General features: G+C 31.4%; 1 long non-coding RNA gene across 1 annotated transcript; it reads left to right on the top strand.

Annotated features, from left to right (window-relative positions):
* The first annotated feature begins 223 nt into the window (after positions 1-223).
* Positions 224-4,435, top strand: LOC145790248 (uncharacterized). Its single transcript, XR_014328935.1, has 7 exons — positions 224-693; positions 1,690-1,740; positions 1,844-1,899; positions 3,135-3,187; positions 3,844-3,877; positions 4,009-4,090; positions 4,187-4,435. It is a non-coding gene; the product is annotated as an uncharacterized LOC145790248 (long non-coding RNA).
* Positions 4,436-9,605: the final 5,170 nt, after the last annotated feature.

The raw sequence follows: 9,605 nt of genomic DNA, 5'->3' as shown, positions 1-9,605 counted from the left end.
CCTAAGACACCATTATAGGTAATTTCACTCCTCTCTCTTCTTATTATGGAACAAAACTTAGAAGAAAACATATGTAAATGTATAATATGTATATTTACACTTTTTTTCAAAGTTTTGGTATCATTCAATTAGCCTTTACATGTTTGATACATGCCTCAAAGAAGTGTGGCTATTTTTCTTTTTAATTTCTTTTTTCATTTGACATGCACTACTAGAAATATGACTTTTTGCATCTATTTTTTTGCGACTGATTATTTAACCGTCGCAAAAAAACACTTTTTACATTAAAAAAATCACAAAATCATTTAACCCAATCGTGTTCTTAAAAAAAAAAAAAAAAAACTTGAACTATCTCTCCCTTTATTTCCCAAATTTGTCTCCAACGGTGGTGTAGCTCATTCATTTCCTGTTGTTGCCTTCTCTCTCTCTCTCTCTCTCTCTCTCTCTCTCTCTCTCGCGCTTGAATCTCACTGTCCAAATCTCTCTCGCTCGACTAAATTTGAATCTCGATTGAATCTCACTCTCACGTGGTGAAGATTTGAATCTCGCATGAATCTCACTCTCGCTTGATGAAGATTTCGATCGGACGTGATGAAGATTTGAATCTCGCTTGAATCTCACTCTCACATGATGAAGATTTCGATCGGCTGTTGATGAAGATTTCGATCGATTCATAATCAAGATTCATAATCGGTAAGCTACTTTCTATGTATGAATCCAACTCTCTGTCTTTCTGTGTTGTTTCATGCCTAGTTGCTGAATTTCTGTGTTGATTTATTCTGAATTTCTGTGTTGATTTCGATCGTTCTTTAATCTGTGTTGTTGATTTATTAGGTGATTCATCTTGTTTTTGCTAATTTAAAGTTATACAGATAGATAGAGACATGATTTCCGTGATTGATCTTGTTTTTGCTAATTTGTTGGCTTATTTCTGGTGTTTTACCAGATTCTATGAATGAATATTAATCATAGAATATTAATCAAAAATTGATAAATAAATAAAAATGAATATGATAATAGGACTGACATCATTTAAAACTAGAATTTAGTGTATATTGCTCCCACAAGGACCAGTCCTCTATAAATTCTACCAAGAAAGCTTTAGATTCGTTCACATTCTCTCTCTATTAGAAATCAGTATTTGGACGAAGCTCAAGCCTCTCAAGTGGCCAAAGGCTTTAAAATTAGGAGTACTTACTACAACTTTCAAAGTTTTCAAATGCCAATCTTCATTCTGTTTGATCTCTCTGTTCTTCTTCTTCATCATCATCATCATCAGTGCCAGCAATTGCAAATGAAGAAGGTAACTAATTAAGCCTTTTTTAAAGAAGGCAAAGTTCAGTGAGCTCCTTTTTTAATTTGCAATGCCAAAAGGATTAGTAATTTCTTTCCTTCACAACATTTGAGAGAGGCAAAACACTTTTTATAGAGCATTACACACCTCAAGAATTGATATTATTTCATATGATTATGTATATCACTTTTCATCTCTTTAGGTGGTTACTGAAGCCTTAAGTTGAAAATAATTCCAAAACTGCCTCAGGATTAAATAGTCATGAAGGCCTATAAATATGAGACTAACGCCCATAACTTTTTGATAATATATATATATATATATTATATTGGTGCTATAGTTATGATGCTTTAGGCAACCTTGGTGCTATTGAATTTTTCCTCTGCTTTGTGCAGCGTTTGAAGCAAGGATGACTAAGATCTATTTCAAGCAAGAGCATGATTTTGGTATGTACTGGTCTTTTTTACTGTACTCCACTTTGTGTCTTATATCATTTGTCTGTATGGCAATGTTGATGTTGGGTGCTTAATATTTTGTTCCAATTTTCAGAGAAAAGGCGTGCTGAGGCTGCAAGAATCAGGGAGAAATACTCAGACAGAATTCCTGTAAGAATAAAATATGTAATTTAAAATTTTGGGTCTCAAATTTTGTTTTCTTCTGCATCCAATGATCTGTGAATAACTTGTTCTTTTTGTTCATTTTCTTTATCTTATCATATTCACTATGACTACATCACAGCTACAATGACAAATAATACTATTATTTTAGACTTTTAGTATATTTGGTTTTTCATGATCTGATCGGCATTATCAAACATAGGGGGTGTCTGGTGCAGATTATTCAAGCAACTTATAGCTTATTTTAATTTGAGAGTTTGCACCAGACTGTTTGATGCAGCTTCTGCTTACAGTTTATTTGGCAGAAATAGCTTAAATAAGTTGAAAAAATTTGATTTTTCAGAAGCTGAGGGAGGGGTGCTTGTAGCTTCCACTTTCTGATTATCAACTTTTAGCTTAAATTAATCGCCACTAAACACCCCCATAATACAAGTTTCCTTTTGGTGCCCTGTAATATGAAATTTGAAGCATTTTAGAATTTAAATAGCTCAATGTTGAGAACTCGTACATTGTGTTATGTTCAAGTAATTCTTGGTTTAATTGGATGTTTGTATGGAATTTTGGCTCATGATTGAGGAGTTTGGTTGAGACAATTGGGTTGACTCGACTAGAGTCACTTTAGTTGATTGATAAAGTTTGGCTCTATATAGCGTAAAATGTTGTCTGGTCTTGGTTATTTAGTTGGTGTATCCATGCAGTAATGTGGTTAGTACATGTTGCGGCCTTTGAATATACTTGTATTTAGCTGTAGACTGTAGTGCATATGTATGCTGCAGATTTGTACTATGCTTTCTAGTGAATGCCCAATTTTATTTATTTATTTTGGAAATTTAGTTGCACTTTCTAAAATCTTACTTTTGGAGCTTTAATGCATTTGTCAAGCACTGTAATACCTTGTGTAATTTAGCAATTATAAATGTGTTAATTTATGGAAACTTTGGTTTCTAAAAAAAATGAAATTGGTTTCACCTCATTTGGTTTTGATAAATCATTCATAATGTGGTTACTGTTTCATAGATTCGTTATTGGGTTGATGAAAAGTATGCCCAATCTAGTCCCCATTGGATGGGGGTTTGGGAGGGGTAGAGCAGGTGGTTCTTGTTCCTGTTATATCCATAGTATGTGAGATTCATAGGATTATTCTTCTCATTGGTTTACGTAAATCATCATCTCAGTAAATAATAAATACATGCTTCTTTTGATGTTTACCTCTTGCTCTAAAGGTGATTGTGGAGAAGGCTGAGAGAAGTGATATTCCTAACATCGACAAGAAAAAGTAAGTGAAGATATTTTCAACTTGATACCACATTCCTGTTTAGCTAATTATTTTGGTAGTATTTATCCTTTGTTTGTTTATCACCCTTATGCCAACCATAGTTATTACAAGTGAATTACAAGTTGTCCAAGTTTGGCATGGAAATCTGCAATTGCTGGCACTGATGATGAGCATAAGTTCTTAAGTTCTAATTTGGGACCAAATTAACAAAATTAGAGTCTAAAGTTGCTCTTTAAAAGTTTTTGTTGTAGGATAAATTTCAACAAAATTAGAGCCAAACTTCAGCAGTTTTTTTTTATTTTATTTTAAAAAAGTGTTTAAAAAAAGTTTTTAGAAACATTTTATCAAATTTGACAGAACATTTCACAGTAAATCTATAATAGTTTTCTCAAGCTAAAAGGTAGCCTTTTGGAAACAAGAAGTGCAGTAGCTGATTGCAGCACTGCAGTGGGGTCTCTGAGCCAGAATTATTGAATTCTCTTTTGGATAGAAAGCTTTAATAACACTGTAGTGGTCAGTGGGCTATCTTTGGGCATGTCTTATGGTTTAAAAAACACTAGTTTGGCATCTGATAGCCTCTTTCACTTCAGATATTAGGTCTATTCCAGACTTCCATAGATGGATATTCTCATCTCTGACGATGATTTTTTTTACAGAAACAAATGCTATTGTGCTTTAAATATGCAAAAGGTGCGTTTTCCACTGTGATTAACATTTATCAATATGCGGATTGCTAAAGCTAAAGCATGCTATCTTTTTATCAAATGGTTGATGGTTATTTTGAAATATAAGAGAAATTTGTTTTCATGTGTCCCCTTCAGATTTAAATTATCGGCATAGGAATGCTCAGATGGCGAGCCGGGCCTCAGTAGAGGTTCATACTCTCATCTATTTCCGGAAACGGTACGTGTACAGACCTTTTTATGCTCTCTCTCTCTTTCTCTCGCTCTGTCTGTCTGTCTCTTTCTCTGTCTCTCATAATTTTCTATCCCCTTGCAGGCCCACGGACACAGAGGCCAGAATTGTGAAAATAAGATCAAATGGCTTCATTGTTTTTGTGCCCAAGTATGTCTTATTGCCCTCTTGCAGTTCCATTCTCTCTTCCCAAATGAACTACTGTGCCATATTGCTTTTGCTCCCATCTTTGTTCTTACTTCCCATGCTTTTACTTTTTGTATTAAAGGCGTTTTGCTTATTCGCCAGTTTTGTATAGTAGCATGCACAATCTGTCAATCGAATTATCCTGGAAATGCCTACCATATTTAGAAACATTCTTTGTATAATGATGTGATCTTATGAAATGTATAAATGTTCAGTTTCATTGCTCCTATTTTCTTGTAACCCAATTTTTTTTCAAAATGGTCTCGTATCATGAAATGTTGTTCAAAACACGCCAAGGTGATTGCAATTATGATGGAATCTGACGTGAAGCTAACTGATGAACTTGTTGAGGCTATTATCGACAAGGTGAGAGTTTCTCCAATTTAAAGTGTTTTCCCTTCGAATTATTGCATCCCAGATTGAAATCTGGATTGTGGCATGTTACCTTTTTTCAATCTAATTGCACTATACCCATAGGAGTGATTAAAATTGATAATTTTTATTTTGGCAATATATAATTTTTATCATTAATGCCTGAAATTTTTGTTGCATAGGTGCAATGTGGTGATGTGGAACTTGAAAAGAAAATTGATGAGAAGATTGGCCAGTTCATCGATAGAGTGGAGAAACACCTGAGCAAGAAAATTGATGAGAAGATTGGCCAGTTTTGGATTATATTTTTTTCATAAAAGAACTTTTCCCAAATTTTTAGTTGTAATAACTTTCACATATGGCTCAAATTTTGAGACTCAAATGGAATGTTCAATTAAACTACAATGCTATATTGTCTGGATTCTTGTTATTGCTATTCTTAGAGTGCTTAAAGCTACATTTTTATTTTTATTTTATTTTATTATTATTATTTTTTTGCAACGGTAACAAGATGGTTGCCAAAAACCATGTTAGTGTTTTTCTTTATTTTTTGCGACGGTAAAATAGCGGTCGCCATAAGTAGTTTAGGCGGTCACAAATAATTTGCGACCGTTGCTTTGCCGTCGCAAAAAGTATTTGTCACCCCCACATTCGCGACCCCTATTTGTCGTCGCATGGGCCGTCGCAAAAAGTCTTTTGTGACTGTTTTTTATTATTTGCGACGGTTTATAGCGGTCGCAAAAAGTGTTTTTTTTAGTAGTGATGTGTGTGTAACTTTCTAATTTTACTGATCGCTATGTATTTTTTTCATTTATAAAATCTTTTGATAAATTTCAAGAGGTAGATAATAAAATTGTTGGAGGATAAACTTGTTATTCCCCTGTGGTTGTGTGTGTGTAAAATGTAAATAAAAAGAACAACAAAAATTAAATAATTCAGAAAATAATTAAATAAATTATATTCTGAATTAATTGCTTATAGAAATTTTACGTCAAGACTTGTGTTGGACACAATCTCCTTAAAGTAGATTTCATCCTCGCTCCAGTCCTTCGAGATTTACTAGCGTCTACTTTCCAAGATGCAACGATTACTATTTGATTTGCAGTACTACAAAATCAAGTCTGGTGAACCAAAACTATGCTGTAACTCTTTCTTTCTCTTCCTAAAGATTATATGCTGGATAAATGCAGGAAGACAAGAGGACGAAAAGAAGGAAGAAGGAAGAATGAAGAAATGCTTAGAAAAATTGGATGGATTGAAATGCTGGAATGACAAGCTATTTATAGCCAACCATGCACATGTTCGAGTAGGCCTTGGTGGCTGCTCAAACATGGCTGGAAAGTTGCAACTGGAACGACATCGGTTCGGAAAGGAGACGATAGGAATTTGTAAATTCAGAAATTTGAATTTGAAATTTTGGCTCAAAAGTTGAAAATTTGAAATTTTCCCACACAAAAAATTTAAATGAATTTGGTCCGACCCACCGGATGGCGGCGGCGATGCACGCGTTTGTGGTGGTTTTGGTCAAAGAATACTTTGTCTATAACTCCTCCCTTTTCAAAACTTGTGGTGCCCCTGGGGCCCATTCCAAGTATGACAAGTTAGAATTTATATACTCATATAAATCTTTAAGCCTTTCTTATGTGGAACAAGTACATTTTACAAATGTGTAGGAAACCCACCTAAAGTCATTTTCCACAAACCCGAAAATGTGGCGTTGAATTCTCATTTATTCGAAAATAGTTTTGTGCAACCAAATACACGATGTTATTCATTACGAGGTATTAAACATGAACCCAATTAGAAACGTCAAAAATAACGCTTAGGTCCTACCTTAATTAATGCTCAAAATTAGCAAAAAACAAAATTTTACAAAGCTATTTTCCAACAAAACTATGCAACAAAGTACAATTGCAAAAATGGAAGCACAAATGGGTGTTATTTTTACATGTCAAGGAGATATGAAGAAGCATGGAGTACTTTCAGAGTGTTGGAGCAAAACTTGAAGTCGGTGCAAATAAAACAACATTTATTTTTTTTTTTTATTTATCAAAATGGAATTGACATACTTATAATTGTTTGAGATAGATGAGATTGTTGAGTTGCAATTTTTTGTTTGAAATATTTTTAGTTAAATTACAAATAGTTATTTTTATTGTATTTTGTTAATTTCATGGATATTATATTTGCATTATATAAATGAAATTTTATTAATTTATTTATTTATTTTGCATAAAAAAGAAAATGATTAGTAGAATTGATGTTGTAAATTTTTATTTATTTGTATTTTTAGTGGCAATCAACCAATAAGTGACATTTTTATGTGACACTAGTAAGAAATCTAGTGGCATTTAAAAAATGCCACAAGATATGTAAATAAGTGCCACAAGTGATGTCTAAAAATAACACAGAGTGTTGGTATTGTGACACTAATAGAGTGACATAAGTATCAATTACACTTATAAAAAATGTCATTATAAATGTTACTAGAGATATTTTCTTGTGACATTTTTGATTGTCACTAAACCAAGTATTTGTTGCATATTAATTGATTAAGATGATTATCCTTACCCATAGGAGCTGAATTAAGAAAAAAGCTTTTTACTAATGTTCCGATCGTTTCAAAGTAAGAAATTTTTGAGAAAAATATTTTATCTATTTTTCATTATTTGGTTTGCTAAAAAGTAAGTAAAATATTTTTGGTCACAAGGCAAAAAATGGATCACGTTTTAAAGTTATTTTTTTGCGCTATCTCAGTTGGCGCTTCATCAATTTCAATCCTTTTCTTCTTTTCTAAAGTTTTATTGATAATTAGTTGATTATTAAATTTTTTCTTGTAGAAAACATGTTGCAATCAACCCACGAAAATTGAAAATTAAAAAAAAAAAAAAAAGGTTTTGTCCAAAATAAGCTTGAATGAAAAATATTTTATGGAAAACCACAACCTCATTACAACACGTAGAAAATTTTAGAGCACCTATCATCTAGTCGACCGGTATTAGAGTCGGAGCTACTTGTGTGTATAGTTCGAATTTGCTAACTTGAAAGGGATGATGTCAACGCCAACACATTCATGGTTGGATTGTAAGTCATTTGCTCGAGTCCTTGTATATAACTCTTGATCTATTGAATTTTGACCGACAAGGTGATCCGTGTTTTTTTTACATGATAATATTCAGGCTATATTTGATACACACTTTTTAAAATTATTTTAGTCACAAAAAGACAAAATAAATTTAAAAGTCAACAAAACAGAATGTCATATCTAAATCATATTCATTTCGTTTTTTCTCTCACAAAAGTCAAAAAAACTAAAAAAAAATCATCGCAAACCAGACTTTTTAACCCCAGGTTAAAATAACAAAAAAGCTAAAAAGTTGACCCACATCCCAAACGAAAGCTCAGTTTGTGGTTTGGAGTTTTCAAAAATAGTTTTCTTAGTTTTCAATTCGTATTTTTGTGTTTTTAGTGATTTTTAAAAATATTTTAATCATTTTTCAAAACTTTTTAGATCCACTTAATCGTAATATACTTAAAAAATATTAAATTTATACAATTTAAAAAAAATCATTATTTACAACAAAATATAAAAATGTACTGAATTTTTGTATTTTTTATATTTGGTGAATTTTTTTATTTTTTTTCCACAAATATTATACTTTTTAAGTATATGTGGATTAAGTGTATATAAAAATAAAAAATTTGCATAAAATATTAAAAACCTTTATTAAAAATAAAAAAATCAATTAAAAAAAAAAACAGAGCAAACCAAACAGATTGATTGTTGTTCGTAAAAAAATTCCATGTATGTCATTGTGTTCCTGTTCATGTTCTTTTTCTTTTTTAATTTTTTTTTATTTATATTATTGCAATATTGTGTGGATGCCTTAGGATTAACATATATATCTTTAGATTGATAATTGAATTAATAATCCACTCTGTAAATTCAAATTGTTAATTTGAATAAGAGTTTTGCATATTGACAAAGCATATAACTTTTGTCCAAGGAAAAAAAAAAGAAAAAACAAAAAAAAGAAGTGAATGAAAAAAAAAAAAACCACCCCTCACAATCCAATCACGTTCTTGATTTGGAGGACATTTTAGTCCATTCACAATTCATTACCTTGGTAATATACTATCCAATACATAATACATTATATCAAATTATTGGTAAGCTCCTCTCCCTCTTCTTCTTCTTTGTCTCTCTCCTCTTTTTTTTTTTAGAAAAAAAAAAAAAAATCCTTTGGCTAAGTTTTGGAAGAGTTTGGGACCATAGAGAAGCATTGAGTAGCTATCAATATCTAAATGAACAAAATATACACCACATAAAAAAAAAATCAAGTATAAATTGCCCAAGTTTCATTTAATGGGTCTCCATGGTTGCATCTGAGATTTTTGCTTTGATATCATTTTCACACACTATGTGGAGCATATTTATAGAGACTGAAAAAGACCCCATAAGACAATTATATTTTCACTACTAGTGGTCCAGGGAACATTTTTTTTTAATTAAAAATAATTGAAAGACCACACGTAAACTTGATTTAGCATAAAATATAAATTATATAAAAAAATTTAGCTAATTAACCATTCAGGGCAGAGTCATGATTTCAACTTAGGAAGGGTAACATTGAGTTAAGGACATAATGATCTACCACAATGTAAATAATTTTGATTTTTAATTGAGGGTAAAACAACTAAAAATGAACATAGTTTCATAGTTAAAATTTTAAAGTTATGCTCAAGTTAGTTAGTTTTTTTGCTTTATTTTTTTGCTTTATTTTTTTGATTTTTGATTGTTTATATTTGTTATTAATATGATTTGTTATTTTAGTTTTGTGAACATGATGATCATTATAATTTAAAATGTGATCACATATTATTATTAAAAATGAGAATGACAAAATTATACCAAAATACACCCCCCGCTAAAAAAAAAGGGAGT

Source organism: Camellia sinensis, chromosome 1 (assembly GCF_055761805.1).
Source record: "Camellia sinensis isolate YWXY chromosome 1, ASM5576180v1, whole genome shotgun sequence".
NCBI classification, from domain to species: domain Eukaryota; kingdom Viridiplantae; phylum Streptophyta; class Magnoliopsida; order Ericales; family Theaceae; genus Camellia; species Camellia sinensis.
This window is presented reverse-complemented; position numbering and strand designations above follow the sequence as displayed.